Below are 23,823 nucleotides of genomic sequence, written 5' to 3'. Positions count from 1 at the left end.
AGATTCGCAGAGTAGTTTCACAGACATCATCTCATTTGTGGAAAGGTGATCTTTTTAGCTTACAGATTCTAGAGAAGGAAAAATTGCTCTTCTATCATCAGTTGAACTATTGATGTCTGAAATGTTATTAGATTGTTCTAACAACGACTGCTTGGGTTTGATTAGGAAACTTGGTGTTTTTGTTTTGTTTTTTTCATGGGAACTGTAAACATTTGTGAGTTATGAAATTATTTGAGCAAAGTTCTTTCTCATGGGAAAGCCAGGGCTGACCCGAGACAGTGAGTATCCTGACTTAGAAGGCTAATCATTGGCACCTTATCAAACGAATAATCTTTAAATATCTGCTCCATATACATTTAGTGAGGGTGAGTGAATCTAATTCTCTAGAATCTAATTCTCTATTCATAAAGACTATGAATAAAGATATACCTTTTCCTGTTTGTTAAAAATAGGGATTTATTACATGTGATTTTCTGAACCAGGTGTTCATAAACCAGTTTAAAATTCAGCTAATAATAGCACTGTGCCATGCGTTGTTCAGATCCAGAATTTCAGGTACCTGTCAGCCAGATGACATTGGTGCTGGTAGTGAGGCCTGCTTTTTACTCATCCAGTGAGTTCTGCGAGGGACAATAGCCTCAGTAGAGACAGGTCGGTGCTGGTGAGGCGTGTGTTTATTTCTGCTCAGAGGCACTGTCTGCTTGAGTGGAGACAGGGCCGATTACCATCTTGCCCCTTATGTAAGGAGTTGCATGTTCACCCCTGAGTTAAGTGGCTCCATATTTCCGATGTATGACAATGAAGATTCAGTCCTCCGTGGTGAGTTGTCACCCTGGATCGCTGCCAGGCTGGCCTGTTTATCCAGCTCTGGGGAAAAGCCAATCCTGTTCTGCCAGTGAGTGCAGGAGCTGTGTCATGTTCACCACGAAGCCCCCCTCTCTGAAGATTTAACCCGAAAAAAACAGCTTTCTTGGTGTCGTTTTATTTATTTTTTTTTAATTGTGAATTCATCCCATTCAAATACAATAAAACTTGAGCAAGTCAGGCAGACATAAGGTCATTCTGAATTAACAGTATCTGAATTATGGGGAAATCCAACCCAACTTTCTGTTATATAGTCACTCACATTATATGAACTTGGTGCAAGGTTTCTCTGGAGCAAAGAGAGTCATCGCGGTTTGGAGAGAGCCTCGGTGTCAGGTGGTCCTAGGCTGAGGCCCCACCTCTGCTGGACATATCCTATGATGTGAGTTGGTTGAGTGACCTTAGACACGTTTCGTTACCTGATGGAATCCCCATCTCTTTACGTGTGGATACCTCTTCCTCCCAAAGTGGTTTGGAAGATCGAACGAGGCAAAGATGGCAACGCATGTGGTAAACAACACGTACTCACTGCCTGGCTCCCCAAAACAGGGGATCCTGGAAAGAGCGCCAGACATGGGGTGGAGAAACTGCTCTGCCAGGCATCTCTGCGCCTCACTGGTAAAGTGGCAAGGTGACACCTGCTGATACACCCTCTCTGATTAAGTGCTTCCGTTCTCCAATTAAGAGAGGCTATAACAGTCTTGGACCAAATATGTAGTCTCTGGATAGGAAACTGATAAAATGGAAATAAGAGAGTGATTTTTAAGATTTTAAGAAAGCAAATCAAAGTCATTAAATATATTAAGGACTTAAAATGAATGCATTTTTTTTTCTGCTTTTGTTACTTGCATGTAGACAGCTTGTCTTCTTTCTGATGAGATGTTCTGGCTAGACCTGTGCCTGTCTGACAGAAGAGTCCCGAGGATTCTCCCCAGTAGGGGTGTTCTCTTTCTATAAAAAGTTGCTTTCCCTGGTAGACTGTAAACTTCCTGAAGGCTAGCCTGAGTCTTTCATTATATCCTTGTTGCTCAGTACAGTATCTGATGCGTAGTAGGTGCTCAGTGGATATTGGTTGAATGGATGGAGGATAAATGATGGTTAGACTGTAGAGCTGGTTCTGTAACACTCTCTGAAGAGAACTCTACTTCAGGCACCTTACAGGCTGCCCAGCATAGTGCCTGATACATGGTGTGTGTCTGGTAAACAGGCAAATGGAGGAGTGAATGCGGGCCTAAAGTATGACTTCCAATTTGTAGAGGAGTTTTGTGTGTATGACCCATTTATGATTTGGGAAGCCATGAAGGCTTTTTTAAGCAGAGGAGTGAAGTTCAATAGTAAGAAGGCACCATGGGTGGCTGATTGAGCAGAGGCCAGGAGACTAGGAAGGAAGGTGTCACTGGCAAGAAGCGATGAGGGCTGAGAGGGAAGCCTGGGAGGATAGCGTGTGCATGGCTCCAGCCAACTGGTGAAGCACAGTCCTGGGGGCAGGTGCCCATGGGGTTAGCTTTGGACATGATTTGGGGTACCTCTGTGGCTAGAGGAAAGGTGGGATCGCCTTAGGTAAGCTTAAAGTACAGGAATAGATGTTTAGAGAATTCTCATGTGGTGGTCTTTGTTCTCTTGAGAAGGAGGAAAAATCTTTTGGGGAGAGGAGGTGAAGCTGGGGTTTAAGAAGAATGCATGCTCCCCTAGTTGGAAAGGAACTCTTTCCAATGTGAATTCCGGTCCTCTGTCTGACGGATGATTCCACAAGGAATTCTGGTCCTCCGTTCGGTGGGATTAACCCACAAGGATGTTCTGGATCTCACATCAGTAACCGTTGTGTTTTGATCAAATGCTCGTCTATCAAAAAGGCTATACGCAAATCCTCCAGCAGGGAGATTTGGAATATTAGTTGGTACTTCTCTTGTCATTCCTTGTACACAAAGTAATGCCCATGATCCTTACATAGAAAGCTTTTTTATTTTAATCCACTTTTTAAATTGCCCCTTGAAACAAAGGAGATGAACTGACCTCAGCTGAATGCATATACACTGGGATGGTATAGTGGTATCTCCCTTACTGTCATTGTAAAGTATACTTATGCTTTTATATGAAACTTATTAATATAGGGGAACAGTAGCTGTGTACGCCTTTATTTGGTATCCTTTTTTTCTTAAATCATTTCCCATGCCAAACCGTGGCAATCCCTGCTTACCACCAAAGAAGGCGGTAGTGTAGCTCTGAAGTTCCGAGATCCTGCCCCCACAAACACCCTATCTGCTCTTTGAAACTTCATCATGACTTCCTAACAAAAACGGACTTCTTCTGAATTAAATATTGATTTAATCTACCTTCCCTTTTGGATTAATTCATAACCAAACTAAAGTTTGTGTAATCTTTTCCCTCTGTTGTGCTCTCACAGTGGGGGCAACCACTAGTTGCCCGTCACCATGTATAATAGGGCTAGGGTGCCAGGCAACCTGTAAAGATAGGGTTGGTCCCCAATCTCTGTACCTTATGTCTCCAACCCAGAACAGCCTGTGAAAAACTCCTAAAGCTAATTGGCAAGCTCAGATGGACTTGGAAATGTACCTGATTTTAATCCAAATTATTTTATATACACAGCCAAGTTGTGTTAGGAAATGGACACTTCCTGTCGTTAACTCACAGCTTAGGTCTTCCTTTTCATGTAATGAAGGCAAATATGACTGAAAATCCACTTTAGCAATTTAGTGGAACTAATCTGAAAGGGCTGGTTCCTCTCTTGTTGCTTCACCACCGTATTTCTCTCTTCCTGCTTCATTTTCAAACTGCATCCCTGATTCAGTTGAAGTTCAATCCACTTCCCTTCCCTCCTAGTGTTCACAGAGCGGCTGTGGATTGGAAAGACAGACAGCCTAGGGTGGTGGTCAGCTGCTTTCATTGACTCCTCATCATTATTGAAGGTCAGGGTAGCTAGTTTATTGGCCATTTACACCCCACATCAGGTACATTTAAGTCTATCTTAGAAACGGTGAGACATTTTGGTAAGAGGGTAGTTGCAGAGAAAGCCACTGGGACAAACCCCCAGGAGTTACACTTTTCTTTAGCTGCTGTGCTAGTCTGTGTTTTATGTTTGCATATTTATATCTGCATATCTCAAAGCAAAGATGGTTTTTCACCTGCCCAGACGTCACACCTCAGTCTTTCCTAGTGCCCTTGAACACATGGTGTCCTCTTACAGCCAAGCAACAGCCCTTAAGTGCTTACTATTAAGGCTGGACTAGAACCGTTGAGATGTTTATATGTAATTTTCTCCCAGTTATCAAGTATAATCCATATTCATACAGACAAGTATAAACATGCAGGGAAAAAATATCAGTTCCCGTAGGGGTCACCACTGCCAGTCTAGTGACCAAGTTCCTAAGAGTATCTCTTTTCTTCACATAATTGAGTGCTTACTCTGTATACAACTTTATATTCAGTAACTTTTTTGTTTGATATTATGTCATAAACATTTCTCCATGTCATTAAAAGTTCTTTGTTGAAAAAAGCATTTCAGTGGTTGAATATTCCTTTTTATGGTACCGTATTTCCCTGAAAATATGACTGGGTCTTATATTAATTTTTGCTCCAAAGGATGCATTAGGGTTTACTTTCAGGAGATATCTTATTTTTTCATGTACAACAATGTACATTTATTCATTTATTCATGTATAAAAATCTCCATTTATTCAAATACAGTCATGTCATCTTCTTCTGGAACATCGTCATAACACTCCAAACCCCTAATTCAGCTTGAATTTCTTGTGACTCCATTTCCTGTAGAACCATTGGTCCCAATCTCTCGTGTCCAGCAATAGAGCTCTCCTTCAATGAGCACTTCTTGCCAATGCAGCCTGCTCATAGTGCATTGGCAACACAGCTGTCAGTGATTTTATCCCATGAATTCTTTGCCCAAGTCACGACCTCTTGCAGGCTAGGCTTCACAGTTTCCACGCTGATTTCTCTCCATTCTATTTTCAATGTAGTCATTGATTTCTGTGCGCAAATGGTCCTTGAATGGCTTGTTTATTGCAATATCAAGAGTCTGGAGATAGACAGTCATTCCTGCGGGAATCATTATTTGATCTATTCTTCTCTCTGCAAGGAAATTCTTCATGTCTTTAGTGCGGTGAGAGCTGGCTGAATCCCAGACTAGCAGACCTCTTTGGCCACCTCACAAAACAAGTGGCAGCATTAAATCGACCCTTCCTTATAACCGCTTGTGTGCACCAGGCTTTTTCGGCTTCAAGAACATAAATGCCTAAAACACCTTCAACCTTATCTTTCTTGCCCTTAGTGATGATTAGAGGTGGGGCTTTCTTTCCATCCAGACGAATGCTAAAATACAGGTAACACGTCCACTTTCATAACCAGTGGAGGGAATGTAGATTGATGAGGCACCCCTCTGATCAATTGTCGTTTGAGATCCTTGGCCCATAAACACTGCAGTTTCATCCACAGCAATCATGTTGGAGAGTTGGTATTTAGAAAAGTCGATGCCATCAACAAAGGACTTGAATGCAAGTGCACGTTCAATAACTTCAGGATCTTCCAGCTTGAACAGTGTTGTCGATCTTAGAGACAGTTCATATCGCTGAAGGAAGCCTTCCGGCCAGTGTTGTGATGCTTTGAATTCTTCTGGGGAGATTTCTAACTGTGGTGCCATTGCAAGGGTAAATGTTTGAATATCAGCTCTGCGCACAACCAACGGCTTTGCTCTCCTGTCGGCAATTCATTCACAGGTGATGTCTTCCAGCTCAGGAAATAATGGTTGCCCACCCGATCCACACTTGTGCTTCTTAGCATTTCCCTCATCCATCTGTTGACTGAGGTTATTGTACTCTGCTCGCCATTTTCGGACCATTTGGAGATCCAACTTCTTCTCTTTGCAGAAAGCTGTAAGATTCTTGCCCTAGGAGTCCTCCACGATTTCTTTCTTGTACTCGATGGAATAGCCCTTTCTTTCTGCACTCATCTTGTCTGGGGGTCAAAATATTATTCCCTTTATATCTACCATTAAATCAAGTGTTAATTGAAGACTTACGAGACAGGAGTGGCAACAAAATTGATGACAGTTAAGAATGATGGTCCACACAAAAGCGACGAAAAATTGCAGGCACCAAAATTCAGAAAATGTTTCTTTATTTCACATGAGTGCATTAAGTATGTCTGTTACAACACACGACGTATTGAATTATGAAGATTCATATGAGACACAACCACGTCCGTTGTTACCAAGTGCGCATGTTATTCGTGCTTTGTGTCTGTACTCGGGTTGATTATTTGGCAATAAGTCTCGAGTTCATCTGTTTACATGGGCATTTATCTCTCGTCCAAAGGCGCCCCTTGGGTATTTACAAATACTTAATTATAATTTATATTGTATAAGTATTAATGTCAATAATATTTATTTATATTTAATTATATATTAATATTATTATTTTATAATTCAGTACATCTGTCGTGTGTTGCAATGGACATACTAAATGCGTCCGTCTGGCTGACGATCTTAACTGGGGCTTATTTTTTCAGGATGCTTATTACGAGCATCCTGAAAAATCATGCTATGGCTTATTTTCTGGTTAGGTCTTATTTTCGGGGAAATACAGTATAGAAGTACGTATGTTTAAATCAATTTAAACTTCTATTTTTGACATTAGAGTTGTTTTCTGATTTCTTTAAACCGTTAAATATAAACTCTAAATATTCTTTTATAAACATCTATTCAGTTTTTTTATATTAAAGTTTATTCGGGTGACGATGGTTAGTAAAGTTACATAGGTTTCAGGTGTACAATTCTGTATTACATCATCTATATATCACATTCTGTGTTCACCACCCAGATTCACAAAATCTATTCAGTTTTTAAAATGCTCTATGTTCAGGGAAGTTGGGCTCCCATTGACAGGATGAGAGAGTGTTTTATCACACCCTAAGAATCATCAGATCCTTAAATCTTTGCCAGTTTGGGAAGTGAGAATGACATCTTATTAATTTTTATTGTTTTTGTTACTAATGGAATTGAATGTTTTTCATAAATAGAATAGCCATTTGTGTTTTCTCTTTTGTGATTGTTCATGTTCATCTTTTCAGGTGAAATTGTCATTTATGGCAGTTGTGACATTTATGATCTTTTCCCATTTTCCTAGAAAGGTTTATTGGGATGCATACTTTTGCACATACTGTCTTCTCAGTAGTAGTTAATTGCGTGCAAAATTGTCCTATATTTGAAGGGGAAATCAGGTGTGGAAGTATCAAAGAGAACATACTTGGAAGTTTTAATGTAACTTCTTGGTTGTGACTGTCAAAATCTGAAAAGTGAGCTCTGCCCAGTGAGCACACTTGTCTTACCTCACCCAGACCTTGTGGGCAACCCTGTCCTCACCCTGCATCCTGCTCTGGTACTTCTATTTCCCCTCTTCCCATCCAGGGCAGATAGGGTATAACTCCTGTTCACAGAATACTACTAATAAGCACAACGTGTCGCTCATAATAAAATGCTGTGACTCCATGACGTGATTCTTACGTGCTTTTCTTCTCCTAATGTTTCTTCTCAGACTACTTGGCTGACTTTTCTTTCCTGCTCCCTAATCATTGTTTTCAGGTGATCCTTGACCCTCCTCCTCTCCTTCGTCTCCTTGCATTCTCCAAATTATCTAGGCCACTCTATGACTTCAGCAGCCACCCACAAGCCACACCTCCCTAGACCAACCCTCACTTCCAGGCTGCAGACTCAGCTGTCCATTGGGGGATCTTTCCCTGGTGTCTCACTGGCACTTCTAATGTAATGCGCCCCCAAATCAACCTATTCCTCTTCCCTAACTTACCCTGTGGCCTAGATTTTCTCCTAGTAAAAAAAAGACCTCTACTCCATCTACCAAACCCGACACATGGGGCAGCATCTTGAAATCCCTCTTTCCCTCAATGCCCACATCCCATGATTTATATGAAGTCCTGTCAGTTCTACCTCCTTTATATCCCTTGATCTGCATCCCTGTTCCTCCTTCATTAGTCCAGGCTTCACTTTCTGAATGAATGAATGAATGAATGAATGAATGAATGAATGAATGAATGTTTTCCCAATTAGATATGGTCTTAAAAAAATAAATCAATTTTCTCTAAAATAAATTGAAATCGATATTTTTGCAGGGCATTGTATTTTATTGGCATATTTATGAATTCTTTGTGTGACGTGAATCCTTATCCATTAATTTACCTTTTGTAGAAACTTGAATTCTTCACCTACTTGGTTGGTTTAAAGCAAAGTACACCTGAATAATGTCTAATGCGTATTAGTCAAATGAGAGTCCCTAAATGTTACTTTCTAGTTAAAAGGCTTTTGAGTTGAGGGCTTGATATTTTTTTCTTTGGGTCTTAATTATTTCCATATTGCAATATGTATTGTTTTTTGTAATATTGGAATTATCTTTTATTAGCTAGCTTTTCAACTTCACCTCCCAGGGAACTCAGGCAAGAAATACAAATATTTTCATAAGATTCTTTGAGGGAGTAAAATTAATATTTTTGAGAATGAAAATATGGTGAGTTGTCTCCTAAGGATTGAAAGACTTTATTAAGATAGCAAAATATCCTTCCCCAGGGGTATGTTTTTTCAGGGGTTATTGGAAATATGGTGCTGGGAAGAATAAAAAGAAATTTAATACCATGGAAGTTGGAAACAGCCAGTGAAATCCAATCCGTTTTTAGAACACATATAACACACTAACTCCCAGAGATTTAAGACAGCTCAGTTCGCTTCCTGAATGTGTCAGGCTCATTATGACCGTGACACAGAAAAGTTCTTCAGCATGAATATGCCATGACCGTGTTTTATTTACTATGAATATTTACTACACCTGAATATAGGTGTCCCCATGGGTCTGCTTTCCCTTATTGGTATCAAGTTGCTTCAGTGTTGGTACTTTTCTTCGGTTGGGTTCCCCAAAACCAGATCCTGTGACAAGGATTCAAGCACAAGTGGGTTATTTGGGAGGTGATCCTGGAAAGCATTGTTAAGGGAATAGAGATGTGAAATAGGGAGGAGAAGAAAGCCAACAAAGGGGTGCACTTCAGCAGGTTACTCAATCCCTGGTGAATTCTAGGCAACAGCCTTCAGAATCATCCCTTCTGAGGGACCAGCAAGCTGGGCTGTGTCTCTCCAACTTACATCTGTCGTTGACTGATGGCTGCTCTGAAGTTAGCTTGTGAAGTCTCCTTCCAGTGGAGGTCCTTCTGGTGTAGTCTTGGGTGCTCACTGTAAGCCTGTGTGGGAATGGGGAGTTGAGGGGGTACGAGTGGGTAGCAGCAGTGCCTGCTGAGTGCTTCATCTTTTTTAACACTTACAGACAAGTTAACTTGAGCAGTGTACCTCAGATGGTCAGATACAAAGCACGTGCAGAGATTGTGAGTAGAATGTACTTACATTATATCAGTGCCCGATAGATGTCAGGGTGACTTTAAAAGGCTTTGATAGTTTGATACCACTTATCCTGAAATGGGGAAGGGAAGATGTGGGGAGAATCTCTGGCAGGTATCTAGATGCTGTTCTTGAAATGACATATTGTGCCCCAATTAGAAATGCTGATGAGCCATTCAAGTAACAAATGGAACAACGGGATTGTCAGGCTCCTTATAGGGTTGAGGTTTCCTCAGTGCTAATCAGGCTATAGAATTTATAACTAGGCCCACAAGGAAATTACGATATTTTTTCCATGCACTCAGATCTAGAAGAAAACAAAAATCTGACGGAAATCTGTGGCCAGCCAAATCTGAACAGAGCCACCTTCATTACTTCGGGAAATTCCTGGGGAAGGAAAGAAGGTAGAATCCAGTGCTGTTAGTGGACTTTAAAAAGAATCCTTCTCTGCTATATATATTTGTTATTCCTTTCTGTTATACTCATACAGCAGTCTTGATGACATATCTTAACATGGAAAAACGTATCCTAATATCTTATTGACTGTGCTATTGGTGTCATTTAGGGGATGAGGGAATAAGATCTTGAAGCTGTGAGAGATCTAATCATTCAGACTTATTGTGAGATGCTGGCAGCAAAGAGTAGGAGAGTGTCCCTGTCTTTAAAGAGACTCCAACTCAGCCATGAGAGACTAGCAGAGAAGTCACTGCCACTGAGAAACTGATTATACTGGAGACAGATGAGGAACAATTAATTCTGCCACTGGGGAAGACATCCCAGAGCTGTGACATTTGAGTTGGGCCTTAAAGAGTACTAGGTTTCACTACGGGCTGAAAGAGGAGAATCGTAGTCCAGGCAGAGGCAAGAGGCCCTGAAAATGCCGAGGGTGGTCAGGAGGCAGGAGTGGTTTGGTGTGACTGAAATACAAGGTGTAGTGAGGTTGTAAAGGCAGCTTGTGAAAGTCTTGAGGGCCTTGCCTCTGCCTTTACCATCCCTCCCACACTGATGTCAAAAGGTGGATACCATTTGTGGTCAAACCATTTCTTTTGGCTCATGTCCAACTTCCCATCAAACATCCTGCCATTGTGGAAACAACTGAGGTACAGGATGATAAATGGAGCTATGTGAAACCTATGTGGGGTTCAATATCCCATAGATGCAGCGTTTGGGTAGTGAAACCAACATTTTGTGCTAGGTGGCTGATTAGTCATCCTGTATGGCCTGTGGATGCCTTGCTGAAGAGGAACTGGACATGCTTCAGGCAGGTGGTCAGTATCATATATAAAGTATATTACTTATCCTCTATTTGCCATGTATTTTCTATCACTCCAACAAGCCCAAAGTGTTTTACATTTCAGGAAATACCTAGCCATATTTAGTAGTAGCGTGTTTCCCCGAAAATAAGATGTAGCCGGACAACCAGCCTCTAATGCGTCTTTTGGAGCAAAAATTAATATAAGATTGGGTATAATATAATATAATATAATATAATATAATATAATAGGGTCTTATATTAATTTTTGCTCCAAAAGATGCATTAGAGCTGATTGTCCGGCTAGGTCTTGTTTTTGGGGAAACAGGGTATCTAGAATTGGCTGTGCTTACTTTTTCCTGATTCCTTCCCTTCTCTGCACTTCTTGTGTCATTAGTGTGTTGGTGCTTTTGGCCAGGCTTCAGGGGCACATCTGCTCTTACAGTCCTTCAGTACCTGCACTGAGAAGGGGAACAAAGTAATAAGTTGGCATCCGCTTTTCCACCATTTTCAATTAAGCAGCTAAATCCCTTTAGTTTTTGTGTTCGTCTTTTGTTTCTGGTGGAGTAGCTGCCTTGGTAGAGGGAAGGAAAACTCAGTGTGGTGTCCAGGTGCAGGACCATTTCTCAGGGTGAATTAGGAGCAGGAGCGGAAAGCAGCCCCCAGACATGTCTCTAGGAACCGCAAGGGGGTTGGTCCAATTACTACGTCTCCAAACCTGGGACTGACTGACTTGCTGCTTACATTCAAAATTGTGCGTAGTTCATCCACTCTCAGAAAGGCTCTCCAAATGGCTTTGCTGTAGAACGCCTCCAAGCAGTCACCTTGTTTATTTCTGAGACTGACCAGTGTACTCAAGATTCTTTCTCCCTTAGGAATTTCTGCTTCCTCTTTTATCACTCATGGAGTGTTTTTCCCATGGAATTCCCCATTCCTCTTAGGTTCACTTTTATTCCATCTTTGAAGCCTGAAGCCTTCAGGCTTCCAAGAGATGTTTCCCTGATGACTTCACAGCATAAGATAAAGACTTAAAACTATTTGAGGCCAAAGAGAGAAGTGTTAGGATATCTTGAGTCTGATTTAGTAAATTGGCCCATGACTTCTGTGTATCTTTGGGTGACTTGCTGTCCTTTAGTGAAATGAATGTAAGAATAGTCTAAGAAACTGTTCCAGCAGCCAGACGCATACATCCTCCTGTCTACCCCTTGTTGGTCACTCTGCCCAATACAAGAGAAAAAAACGAAAGTAAATAGGATATTTTTTTAGTTTCGTATTTAGCATCCAATACTTCAGCATGTTTTCCCTGTGACTGGCACTTTCTCCACATGCAGGACTGTGATGTGGGTCTGGTCCTTGAACTTGAGGAGACTGATCTTGCTGTTGCTGGTCTCGTGAGTGCGCTCATTGTGACAGCCCTGAACCTTGCTTTGACTTGGCCCAGCCCACAGGAATCTATACTCATACACAGTTGGGACCGTTATGCTTCCACCAGAGCATTAGATCAGTTTTTTCCATAGTATAGCTATCGAAAGCTGCCAGTAGAGGACCTACTTTTGAGGATGGAGGAGCTTTTTCTTTCTGATTGAGCAGAAAATTGGATAGGAGGGTACAGATGTATGGGAAGGTAAGTAGAGTTCTTTAGTGGTTTACCAGCCCCTTGTGCAAGAATAGCCTTTGGCCGCCTGCTCTGCTATTGGTTGTTATTTTCACTGAATTTTAAACTTGTGACATTTAGTCAGAGTGAATCTTAATGTGCATTCTGTAGGAATCAAGACCAATGTCAATGCTCAAGAATTATACCTGAAGAAAAAGACTCCAAACCTTTGTGCATACAACTTTTAGGAAAGTCTTCTAGGGCTAATTAAGATGATTTTGGGTGGAAATTTTTTCATGTCTAATTATCCGAGAGATAACTCTGGTGATATTTGGTTTTATAAACCCAACTCAGGACTCATAGTAATGTGCGTTACTTCCATGTAGTAAGAGATATTTTGAAAATATATGGACATTTCTGGGACATTTCATAAGATATCAAGACCAAGTATGTTAGAACTATTCCAAAAATCCAGCGTTCATGACCAAGCTTTCCAAAATGGTGTTACAGGAAAATGGTCTTCCATAAACTTGTTCACCATAAACAAAGTTAAACAAGCTTTGTTCTTATTGCAGGACTTCTCTGAGTCTTTAACATGCTAATGTGTATAGTGGCTATTCAAGGGTGGGATACAGGGTTAGGTATTTGTCCTGGAACCCCTTTGATCCGGGAGTACCTACGACCATCTCCCAGAACTCGTAATTCTGACACCATTGGAGAGATGCTGGCACGTGATAGACTTAAAATGGTCACACATCCTCGTAACTCTTCCCATCCAGCACTGGAGTGTTATTTTCCTACCTCTTGAAATCTGGGTTGGTCTTGTGACTTGCTTAGAATGATAGATACAGCACAAGTATCTATCTGTGAGTTCCAGAGCCTAGACCTCAAGAGGTCTGTCAGCTTCTGCTTTTGCCCTGTTGGAACTGCCCTGAGATCTCCAGTGAAGGAAGCTGGTCTAGCCTGCAGGGGGAGGAGAAGCCCATGGAGGAGAGCCGCGGTGCCCCCATCAGTAAGCAGCATTAACTGCCAGGCATGCGAATAAAGCCTTCGCTAGCCTTCCAGCACAGCTGACCCAACTGGGAGCAGCGGGTGCCTGAGCCCAGGCAAAAGCGGCAGAGGAGCTCTCAGCCAACCAAAACCCATAGAGTGGAGAGAAACAGTGAATCATTGTTTTAAGCCACTAAATTTTGAGGAGCTTTATTACACGACAATAGTTAATTGATATACTAACACAAGCAGTAGCACCCCACAAAAATTTTGAAGTAAGACAAAAAATATGGTGGTTTATCTAATCAGAGACTTTGTATGAGTCTCTTCTGGCTTGAATCTAAATTTCTGGACAGGGAATTTCCAGAAACCTGAGTCAAGTGAATAGTTAACAAGAACATAATGTGTTTGGCATATGATTAATAGTACCAGAAAATGGTACCTCGTCACAGCATAGTGATCCAGCGTGGGTCGTGTTAAAATTTCCTCAGGAAGGTGAGAGGGACTGATGGAGAAATTGTAGCCTTCCCACCTGTGCTCAGTGACATTTTGCCAAGGGCTGTCTGACAGCTATCTCGGAAGGTGACCTGTGTCGCTTAGGGCTCATTCTTTCGGCTTAATAATTAGATTTAAGCAGACACAGCTTCGGATACGGCCCATCTGCTCTACTCACTGGCCAGCTGTGGGGATGTGACACCTTGCCAGTGTTCCCGTCATAGGGCAGGTTTAATTAGTACTGGTTCCTAAGAGCAAATCTGATTAGCAGATGTCAAAAGGGACACATTTTCAGCTGGCTCCTGTTGAGATGTGGCAACATCCAGCTTAGGACCATGCCTCTCCCTGAGACCTGATAGCTGAGTGTCTAGTCCTGGCAGTGCCACATACCCGGACACCAGACCTGTTGTCTTCTCAGTACCCCAAGGCCAGGTGGCGCTGTGGACATGGATGTTGGGACTGGAGGCTCTGTACCCATCTGGGAGGCCTCGGGCAGAGCTGCGTCATAGCTACACCCCGTCCTTAAAATTCTCAGACCGGAGCGTCCTGACAGTTATGCTTCGGCCATGCTGGCCACCGTGTGTTGGGAAGAAGCAGCATGTTCCAGGAATCATGGGAATTGGGGCTGGAAAAGACCCATTTGGTCATGAAGTCTCTTCCTTTGTCATACCCTCATCACTCCCCTGGGAAACTCTGGAGCGCTTTGTAAGAATCTGTTTCCGAATGACTCAGGCTGGGAGTCTTCCAGCCATTCCCTTGGGGATGAAACGGCTCTTTCTGTGGAGGAAATACTCTCCTCACGATTGGTTGGGATCTTTTGTTGGTTGGCTCCAGCCCCATCCCTCCTGGCTAGTCTTTCTCAGACCACCCTGAACAAGGCCCCCTCTACCTCTTGCCTTCCCACAGTTAAGTCTGTGTCATGCTTCCGCTGAGCAGCAATTAAACAGAGGAGCAGGGGCCTGCTTCCTACCCTCGGGGCTTTCTGAAGAGCTGACTTTCCCCAGCTGCTTCAGTACTCGGGTCCCCTCGTCTGGACTTCTCTCTAATTTTTTTGTCCCTATAATATCTCATATGTGCTGGTACTTGACCAGCACTGTGAGGAGTGCATGTACCACCATGGGAATGGCATTTTCATGGAAAATTCTTTGAAAATTCTTTTGAGTCTTTGCTAGAGCAGAGTGACCTTCGTTTATATGGCATTGCCTAATGGGTGTGAAAAACTATAAATGGAACATGGCGCCTCCAGAAGCCAATAATAATGATATCGTGCATCATACGTACTGGTGGGCACAGCCGTGTAAACACTGTGGTCCTGGGGCATTTCTCTTGGGGAGTTGCTGTAACTCAGGATACAGCCAGTAAAACAACAAAAGTAAGGGTCTGTGTATCGGCACAGACCACAGCCACGTTAGGAACGTTTAGTAAGCAAGGGATCGTGGTTTAGTGGGTCTCTGATGTTGTTGCTCCTGATGAAGCTAGGAGATGAACAGCAGGAGCTCACCAATGGGACCCCAGTTCAGGCCATGTGGTGTTTATAGGCCATGAGCTCCAAATGGGAAGGGCCATTTAGATCAGCGTCTTTTTGAGCATGTCCCACAGAGTGCTACGGTTCCTAGGGTGTTTTTGGGGACTACCTGGGGGTGATAGTGGTGGTGGGAGCAAGGTGGCCCTTGTCAGCCCCTTATTTTGTAATCAGCACAGCTCTCCTTTCATCTGTTTCATGTACAGAACTGGAGTTGCTTGTTAGATTCTGTTTGATAAACAGTGTTCCATGCTCAGAAAGAAAGTTTGCAAACCGCAGGTTCAAAGGACTGACTTCTAGTAAAAACAAACAGAGAGAGAAACCTCTTTAGCCGAGCAACTAACGATTACATTTCTGGGATCCACATAGATCAATCCACAGACATTTAGAAGCAGCAAAAAGCAAAGAACTAAACAAATAGATGTTTCGGTGTAACTACTATGTCATCAGGAAACTCTTAGTCAATATAAACAGAACATGCAGATGTGGCCTCTGAGTGGCAAGGTGAACAAGAGGCCATTTCTGGTCATATGTGCAGGTGACTGTGCCAGATTGTGTTCTTAAGTAAACACCAGCAAGTCCTAGAATTGAGATTAGTGAGAAGCAGATGATAAAGGTGACCACTTATTGAGAATTTCCCATTTGCTGGGCACTGTGCCTCAGATTCATCGTCCATGCTACGAACCCTAGGTTCTATTATTATCCCCATTTCACACATGGGGAAACTGAGGCTCACAGATTGAACAATTTACCCAAGGTGACACAACTGATAAAGTGATGGAGCTGGGGATAGGTCTCTAGAGTTTGTCTTTAAATGTCCTACATTGCCTCTGTCTGTTAACCTCTTTTTAATTGTATTTGTGTGTGTGTGTGTGTGTGTGTGTGTGTGTGTGTGTGTACGTGTCCGTGTGTCTAAGTGTGTAGCCTAATGGTTTGGGTAAGTACAGTACCTGACTATACCTAGTTTGAGAAAATGTCTTATAGTTACAACTGTATCATTATTCCACTCAAAGATTGCTCCATATGAAGTTGAAATTTAGTGTTACATGTAAATGATTCTCATTGATAGAAAAAGGAATGTAGAGAAAAGGAGCCAGTAGTTGAACCTCGACAGCGTGTACTAATAATACTAAGCAGGCATGTGCAGCTCTGGAAGCGTGTCTGTGCCTGGATTTAATGGCTCACAGACAGTCACTCCAGAGTTTTATAGGAGCAGTAGAAAATAGAACTCTTGAAGCCCATTGTTAAGGCAGATGGGAATAACCTTTGCATAGGTTTTAAGTTTTTAAATGTTGTGTGTTTTTCTCAGATTGTACCTTAGCTTCTCTAACTCATCCTCTGTATCGTGGTCTTAGCAAACACTAGGTCAGGAAGGGTCTCTTTTTGAGGGTCCGCTCTTGACCTACTTCATGCCCTTCCAAATGTGCATGAACCGCGTCCTTTTTCTTCCCAATAACCAGATTGTCAGAGCGACGCTATCACATTCTGCTGAAGCTTCTTTGCGGTCAATGGACTCTGCTGGAGCAAAGTCGGTCCCCTAAAGAGTGAATTTAATGGGCATTTAGTTTTGTTTTTATAGGTGCATTTGGAAAAGCTAGAACTGTTTGAGAAACTATTTCACAGCACATCCAGGTGGCTTGAATGCTCTGCCTTCATGCATCATACCAATTTGAAACAAGACTAAAGCTTGTAGTGCATTTCTCTCATGGAGCAAGTCGGGCCCTCGGGGAGAAACATGAACTTATGTGGGTGCTTAGGAAGTATTGAGCAATAATTCTTTCAAGCCACAAGGGCCCCATTTGCCTAGCAGAAATTTATGAGTACAGCCCTAGTGGCGTATGAAAGTTCATTTTCTTTTCTTTCCCAAATGCCTAGCTCACCTCTTGAAAGTAACAATTTCATTGAAAGATTTGACCATACTAGATCTTTACAGAGACATGCCTGAGAAATCCCACTCTGGGTGCTGTAGCAGAAGACAATGACTTTCCTGAGATAAGGCCTCAGGTGTGACCTCCTGATGAAGAATGTGTTGGTGAAAGGGGACATGGAGAAAAAGTTGCTAAGTTACAGACACTTATCTGACATAACAGATAGCTAAGATCTTCCAGGTCATATCAGAGATGGACGTGCAGAAGCTCTGCACCTTTTGGACCCGAACAGCAGTTAGAGTGAGTGCCTCACAGTGGCAGACAGCTTGGTTTACCAAACATCTGTCTCAAAGAGGGCGGTTGAAATTCCTACAACAGGGGAGTGTTTCCATTCATTGTCCATGAGAAACAAGAGTGAGTGGGAGTAAGTGAAACACAGATCAAGAGGAAATGAGTCTGCTCTCCACTTGGGATTATAATGCAGATGAATTCCATATTTTGGTAAGGGAATGTTTTCTTTTAGAAAAGACAAGAAAGAAAAGTTTAGATTCTGACCCAGTTACTGAAAAGCAGACTAAGATGTGGTTAAAAGCCGACTGAAAGTCTTTTCGGTTGGTTGTGTTTTTGTTTTTGTGTTCTATTTTGTGTGTGTGCGTGCGCATGCAAGAAAATGGCCCAGGACTTATTGGCACCCGTTTCTGCCCCTGGCCCGACTTCCTCAACCAAGGTGGCCTGACCTCACCAGAAGGAGTTGCTTTAAAACTGCTGTAGTCAGCAAAACTATGGATTCTCACTGCGTCTGCCCATGTCCGTGACTTGAGGATTCAAACAAATAATGCATATTCAATCCTATTGACTAAGTTCATAACTGGGGTTTTCCTGGTTAATGTTTTCCCTGTAAAAATGGTAGTCCTATAAGAACGCAACGTTCGATTCGGATTTAGAGGTTTTATATGCCAGCCCTGGCCCCTACTGTATAAATCCAGGAATGGATTTGCTCTTTGTACATTGTGTTTAAAATGTGCTGTCTCTGATGATTCTAAACCAAAGATCTGAGCTCTGTTTTACCCTCTGAGGTGTTACTCACCAGGTAGTTATTGGTCCCCTGCTGTGCACTGGATGCTGTGCGAGGAGATGATGCTGAGTAGGGAGACAGGGTCCCTGCCTTCATGGAGTTTGCTATCTATAGCAGCCTGGGCTTGGAGCTCACAGCTTGGGAGCTTGAAGTAAGGGAATAGCGCTCTGCCTGGAAGAGAGCCACCCAGGGAGCTGCTCAGAGAACTGGGAAGCTCTCCCTTGGCAAGTCAAACCTCTCCTCATTGCCATCCTGGCACTGGTGGGTGGTCAGCGATTTTCCTCAGCCACCTTCGGGCCTCCCCCCACCCTGGTTCCATGTCAGTGGGCCATGCTTAGCTCTCACAACAGCCAGGAAGAGAGTGCTTGCAGCCTGCCCTTCCCACTGGCCTTGCCCACTGGAGGTGGACCTGCCTCCAGCATTCCGACCTGGAATTACAAGAGCCATTCAAAACTAACGAAGGCTCCCCCCACCTTCTTCCAAGTCACCTTCTCTGCCTTCAGTTCACATGTAACAGCGGCTTTATGTCTTGCTCTGATCCTCCTGCTACTTTGTCCTAGTTGTCATTGTACATAGATGTCCATGTGTCCTTCAGGCCTTGGCTGTATGTACCTGAAGGTGATGTGACTGTTTAAGGAAAGGCTCTTTCTTTAGCCCCCGTGTGGCCTCCCTGGGCTACCTGTGCTTCTGGGGCCTGCACATGATGGCCAAAGCTTTCATCTGATTGTTTCTCAGGGACAGAGCTGAGAGCATGACTGTCCTACCATGCTCTGCCCTCTCAGAGGGACAGCGGAGAAAGGTGGGAAACCCAGAGAGCCTCAGCAGGAAAGATGGGAGACCACCACCCGAATGCCCACTCCAGGGCGGTTTGTGGACACATAATATGCTGTCCTCCTTGTGGGCAGGGGCAGAGCTCCGGGGCTCTCCTGGGCACTTATGGAGCAGGTGCTGTGTGCACGGCCCTGTGGGGATGTGACGGTGACAAAGACGAATATTTCGATCTCAAGGAACGTGTGGACTGTCTAGTAAGGGAGAAAAGACGTGCTCTTAAATCTACTGTACTGTAGAAAGTGCTGTGCCATTGAAGGGGTACAGATAAAGACCACACCCCATTCAGTGGGGGAAATAGTCTAAAGCAGGGTGTCCAAACTTTTTAACTTTTTTCAACGTTTTTCACCAGGGCCATATGCGGTAAAATACACAAACAGCCGGGCCACTCACTCGAGGTGAAGTACGTATTGCCTCACCTGGTTTATTTAAGTAAACTAAATATATTTTTGGAATTTGCTGCGGGCCAATTAAAAATGGATTGCGGGCTGCAGTTTGGACACCCCTGGTCTAAAGGAAAAGGCTTCCATGGAAGAGGTGATATTCAAGGCTTGGTGGGAGGTTGACATGTGGAGATGAAGGGATGAGGAGGCAACAGCATTGAGGTGGGCACAGGCAGGAAATCCAGTTGGTTGGAGCTCTGAGAGTAGTGGGCAAGTCTCACCTGCCTCCCAAACAGTGTGGCCACAGCAGGGAGGAGCCCAGCAGGGTGATTCCTGGAAGTCCCAGGAAACAATTCACAAGTGCCCTTTGCTAGTAGATTCCAGTGGGACAGGGGCAAGTGGGTTTGGCAGTTCTGTAAATGTGGGTGTGTCTGATCATCCCCCCGCTGGGGCCGCAGCAGCGTTTCCCACTCCAAAACCCGAGACTCTCAAGGGACCCCGCTGGAGAAAGCTTGCTCTGGAGTAACGTGAGGCCCCTTAGAGACGGTTAGCTTTTCTTTTCCTGATGGTAAATCAGAGCCCTCACACAAGGCTGGAGAATTTATTTCCAGGGATGTGAGGGTAGTTGGACAAAAGCTTAATGACAATGGTTGTTTTCTAAAAGATAAATCCAAAGGTCACAGAGCTATTAAATTTCTGTAATTTAAGGATTCTAGAATTACAAAATGGCTTCTCTCTTAAAGTTGACCCTCGTTATAACTCAAACTTGAAATGTTATAATGTTATTTCTACTACAGAAATATATTTTTTAAGTGGATATATATATTTTAAGTTTAACTTAACCTTAGGGGTTCTGGTTTCTGCTGTCTGTAGGCTAGGTGGGCACAAGCTAATGGCTGCCCTCATCTAAGTAGGTAGGCAGGTACTTGGCGGCTACTTTAATTATTACCATTTTCCTGCCATGCAAGTCTGAACTGAGAGTTCTATTGTGTGAGTTTTGCAGCACAATGTTATTTTATGGGTTTATTTTTTATATTCCCCCCCTTTTGAGTGTTACTGGATCCCCAGTCACCGGAAGGCCAGGATCTGTTTCAGTAACTGATTTATCAGGTGCCAGGCTGGTCATACACCTCACTGCAAGAGTTTATGAAAGGGACCCCACCTTCTTCCCCGAGGAATTTGTGACTGGCTCAGCCATGAACCTGCCACAGAGTGTGACAGGCCATGGCTGCCTTTATGTTTTCCACACGGCAGTAAATGTGAAGTGGCTTCTACAAGTAGCAGTCACATTTGAAATATGAGCTCTGTAACCTCCTTCAGCACCTCCCAGGTCTCAGCAGTGGTGCTCAGGGTACTTCAGAAGTGAATGGGTGAGCAACTTCAAAGGAAGTGCTCCTAAGGCCTGTGGGCCTCAGGTCAGTTCATATTTTGTTATCAATAAATGCTTGGAGGATGCTCTCCCCACGTTCGCCCCCTCCCTCTAGTTGCCCAGATGTTTCATCTCTCCCACCTTCACTACTGGCCAACTGAGAGGTCCTGCTAGACGACTCCTTTCCAAGCAGCTGATTTAGCATTGCTGCTGAGAACAGCACCATATAGGTCTGGGGTGAAGTGGGGTGATGGATGATTGGGGAGCCGGGGCTGCAACTCACTGATAATAAGCAGTTAATTAGGGGACACACTTCCTCTCAGTGGGAGGTAAGGGATTTTCTGTCTTTGTTCTTAGTTCTAATATTCTTGCCATCTCCTCTCATGGAGACCTCAGACTCTGCTCTAAACTCTTCCATGGTTCCCTCTAGCCGTGTTAGAGGTCAGCATTGTTCCCGCACCAAAGACACAGGAGATCACAGACATTGGGGTTTCCTTGTTTCTAAAGGCCGAGAATATAGGATGGCACCCTCCATAACAAGGTAGTGGCTGCCTACCTAGCAGGGCTGTATGGTTTTTCAGACACACAGATCATTCCAGATCAGCCCCAGAGAGCCATTTCAATGAGACCATTGTCTGCCCCATGCAGGAAGGGCTGTTATTAAAACAGTGAATTTTGTAGCTGCTTTAATGTGCCACTTAAGAGTCGAAGCTAGTTATGGAGAGGCAGTGACAGGATGCTTGAATACATGCCACGAACCACAGGTGCTAGGAACGATCCCAAACACCTCTACTTCCTCACGGTCTCAGGGAGACTAAAAATGGCGGGTGTGGTTCTCCTCCCAGCCAGTTCCTGCTGGTGACCACTAGGTCCTCTGCTTTCTAAAGGCTGCGAATGTGAGACCATCATGATTCCTGAAAAGGACAGCTGAGGCCAAGGTCTGGAGCCTGTTGAGATCAGTGACTGATAGTTTAGAACCGAAAGGAGGAACTTTAATGGAAACCATTATTTTTGGAAAGACACATGTTTTCTTCTGTCAATTGTGCAGCGTTGGCAGATTGCTGCAATGCAGAGATCACCACCAGGCCCTTTTTAAGGAAACAAACAAACAAGACAGTGACCCAATTTAGTCCCTTTTCATTTATTACACCAAGTATGGTTTAAACATTACCAACGAAAGCTGGAACAGCTTCGTTTCATATTTTAGTTCACATGAAAGATGTCTCTGCACACAAGGGAAGGCATATTGATGGGCATGACATGTATTGTTTATTATATTGCTTAGCACTTTGCTGTTACAAAATAAATGCAAAAAGAAAAAGGTCTGCTTTGCCTGAAAGAAGGGAACTGGGTGTGTGTGTGTGTGTGTGTGTGCATGTGTGTGTGCACTTTTTAGAACACATTGTGTTGGCCACACACTGTGCTAATCACCTTTAGAGGCCACTTAGACTTCTTCTGGAAAGTCATAGGCCTATATGAAATATTGAGAGAGCACTAAATGCTGAACTGTGTGGTCCTAACCAAGTGTAGTGTGAGATCAGAGAAAGGAAAGATTTGTGTGGGTTGGAATGGAATTTAAAAATATATCTTATTGACTTCAAAGGGAGGCATATGGAAATGCTAATAGCTTAAAAAAAAAACACGCAAAATGTTTGGCTGGTTTGTGCAGAAGTTGTGAGTGGGGGTAAGGAGAATGCCAAGCGTGGCTGTGTGGTTTTAGGTCTCCATCCACCAGCCTGCCTCCTTGGACGCTGATGTGGGTAACCTGTCCAGAGACCAATCCCCATGGACTGCAATGCATCATTCCGTACTGTAGGTGACAGTGCAGAGGATCTGAAAGCTCAGTGTCTCTGGGAAGTGGGATATTCAAAGGTGATGGGAAAGTCAAACGAATTGTTTTGAGCACCCACTGTGTCACCACCTTAGCTGAGTGCATATGTATTACGCGGGGCAGTGTGCTAAGCACACTTCATGACCAGTCTTATTTCCCACAATAATTCAGTGGAGTACTGAGTTAAGTGTTCCCCTCATTTCACAGATGAGGAAACAGACTCGGGGTTAGTGGCTTGCCGAAGTCATCGCACGACTATTGGGTGGCAGAGCTAGGAATTTGAACTCAGTTGCAGACATACGGCTCATGCTCTTAAGGATTGTGCTTCCTGGTATGTGTTGGGTGCTAGGCACGAGACAATAGAAAGGGTCCATGGTGTGTGTTTGCAGACCATAGGCAGCCTGTGGATCTCACACAGGACGGAACTAGATGATACGGCAGCTCACACTGCCAGTGTTCCCATTCCCAGCACAGGGATCATGTGGGGAAAGGGAAACTGCCAGTGCAGGTGTGGTTGCTTACCTTCAGAATCAGTGAAACGTGCTCAGTGTGAAGGTGATGGTGTCATGGGCGCTTGTTCTTGTTGATTTTGGAAACAATTATAGTAGACTGTGGTACATGCTCAGATAAACAGCAGGAATGGGCAAAACAGGCTGCTGTGATCAGCTGTAGTAGTGGTGAGTGGTAGTAGTGAGTGGTGACTGGGCTAAACTGGAGACTCTGCCCTGTCTATAGAGAGTAGCTGCTACTTAGCTCTCATTACCTATTGTCATGTGGAAATGCAGGCCCAGTATTGCCAAGTACACTGATTTTTTTCCCCCCAAGAAAAGCCGCAGATCTGGATTTTTACATTGCCTTCCAATCTTTGAATGTTTGCTACTAATTTTCGAAAAAATTTAATGGGTCCTCTGTTATATATAAGTTTACAGTTTGAAGCCTCTGGAGAAGCTGGAATAGAAATGGGGATGTAGAGTTTAGAAGCCCCAAGACAACGGGCCAGCGGTAGCAAGTCCATTTTACTTTGGGGACCCACGTCAGGTGCACCACTGCTTCTCAAATGTCAGGGTGCAGATTTCAGTGAATTGGGGTGCTGTTCAAATGTACATCCTCGTTCGATTCTGGGGTGGGGCCTGAGATTCTGCAGGACTGAACGTCTTTTGAGAAGGATTTAAGGCAGCATCTCGGCTTGGTTGGGAAAAGCAGTGTGACGAATTAGTGCCATCTACTGTGAGCAAAGAAAGGGGAAATGGCCTGACATATTTGCCCTCCCTGTAGTACATCAAAGATAATATGGTAAATTGTGTGTTTGTGGTCATTTCCAGGGTCCCCA

The 23,823-nt window shown here is 43.6% G+C and overlaps 1 protein-coding gene across 3 annotated transcripts in view; it reads left to right on the top strand.

Annotated features, from left to right (window-relative positions):
- Window positions 1-23,823, top strand: part of LHFPL2 (LHFPL tetraspan subfamily member 2) — a 145,259-nt gene that overhangs the window by 71,804 nt on the left and 49,632 nt on the right. The gene's annotated exons all lie outside the window — the stretch shown is intronic.

The sequence above is a fragment of the Rhinolophus sinicus genome, chromosome 3 (genome assembly GCF_057876585.1).
Source record: "Rhinolophus sinicus isolate RSI-liver-muscle chromosome 3, RSI-T2T, whole genome shotgun sequence".
Classification (NCBI taxonomy): Eukaryota; Metazoa; Chordata; class Mammalia; order Chiroptera; family Rhinolophidae; genus Rhinolophus; species Rhinolophus sinicus.
Note: the sequence above shows the minus strand (reverse complement) of the source record. Positions and strands in the feature narration are given on the sequence as shown.